Raw genomic sequence first — 2,029 nt, 5'->3', positions numbered from 1 at the left:
CTATTTTTTAAAATTTATTTTTAATTGGAATACAATTGCTTTACAATGCTGTGTTAGTTTCTGCTCTACAGCAGTGTGAAATAGCTTTACATATACAGAAATCCCCTCTCTCTTGGACCTCCCTCCCACCGTCCCTCCCTCTCCCACCCCTCTAGGTCATCCCAGAGCACCAAGCTGAGCTCCCTGTGCTATAAGAACATCTATGCTACCTATATATTTTATACATAGCAGTGTATATATGCCAGTGCCACTCTCTCCTTAGAACAGAGCCTATTTTTATCCACCCTCATATCTTCAGTATTTAATATGGCATGTGGCATACATAGGATTCTGTTTGATATTGTTCAGCTAAGGGAAGGACAAACAGACAACAATGGTATACAATTATATGATGGGAACTGGGAGAGTCAGGTAATGCAACTCCTAGTTGACCTCATTCAAAATACTGGCCTTTTGCTTTGAGGCAGTTGAAACAATGAAAACATTTTCAGCAGTGGGGTGATGAAGTCACCATTACTTACTAAAGTATAGAATGTGGGCAAACAAGGCGTGAGGATGAACAGGTAATTGGTTAACATTATAATCTGGGATAAAGATAATGGAAACTTAGTAGACAGTGGCTGAATTTGAGAACTATTCAGAAAATAGACATGGTAAGTATATTGAAACAGGGTAGAGAGTGTGAGAAAGAGATACCAGGAATAATCTATGTACTTCTCACTTTAAAGCTACGTGAAGGATGGCAAAGCTCAGGAAAATAAATTTCGTGGATACCTGTACCACTGTTGCTGCTGCTAAGTCACTTCAGTCATGTTCAACTCTGTGACCCCATAGACAGCAGCCTACCAAGCTCCTTTGTCCCTGGGATTCTCCAGGCAAGAATACAGGAGTGGGTTGCCATTTACTTCTCCAATGCATGAATGCATGCTAAGTCACTTCAGTTCTGTCCGACTCTGTGCGACCCTACAGACAGCAGCCCACCAGGCTCCTCTGACCTCTGGATTCTCTAGGCAAGAATACTGGAGTGGGTTGCCATTTCCTTCTCCAGGATACCTGTACAATTTGATGTAAAAATTGAATACTAAATTCACAAGCCTATGTGCCCAATCTGTTTAGAGCGCTGTGTAGAGAACAGGTAACTCTGCCTTTGTTTCCTGCCCAAGTCCCAACAGTTATATCTGGGTGTTCATCTTCAGGGATCATCTCTTTTTCTTCCCTGATTGCTGTGGCTAGGACTTCATTTTTTGCCTTCTTTGTTGCCAAATGTTTCACTCATGGTTCACCCCCTACTATAGGAAAAGGCAGCAACACTGTTACTACATGTTGTTATTTGTCATAACTCCAGGAACCTGATTTTCATTGAAACACCACAAAACAACTTTCCTCTGCGGTTCTCTCAGACCATTCAGTTGAAGCTAATCACATCACTACTCAGGACACTGCATCATTCATCCTGCTGCCTATCTTGTGAATAATGACTTCCAGGGACTCTCCCAAAGGTTCTTACTGTTCTTCTACAGTCAGGACCACAAATGGACGTCTTACCCAGAATAAGACAATGTAAGCAATAAGTATTAATAGTTTCTGATCTTACAAATTTACCATGAAAAATTCTGCAGCATAAACAAGAAACAACACATGTTTAAATGCATCTTCTCTTGAACTTTTTGATACTGCATCCCTACGTTCTTAGAACATTATCTCTTTGGTCTGGACAAGTGTGGGAGGTGGAAGCATTGGAGAGCATCTCAAAAGGAGAAATAGGAACCAGAAATTGGTACCAAAAGAGAGCTTTGAAGAGTTTGATGTAAGGACTTTAAACCACCAGGATCCATGTGTGGTTTAGAGTAGTTTAGTTTAGTTTAAAGTAGGTTTAGATTACTAGATTTATAGATGACTAAATCAAGACAAGTGCAGCAAACTCTTTTATTTATTTATTTATTTTTAATATATTTGATGTTAAGAAGTGGAGAGAGAAAGGAAAGTGCCAGGAGAGAGGTTCATAGCTCAGAGCAACAGTAGAACTTCC

Source organism: Cervus canadensis, chromosome 14 (genome assembly GCF_019320065.1).
Source record: "Cervus canadensis isolate Bull #8, Minnesota chromosome 14, ASM1932006v1, whole genome shotgun sequence".
Classification (NCBI taxonomy): Eukaryota; Metazoa; Chordata; class Mammalia; order Artiodactyla; family Cervidae; genus Cervus; species Cervus canadensis.
This window is presented reverse-complemented; position numbering follows the sequence as displayed.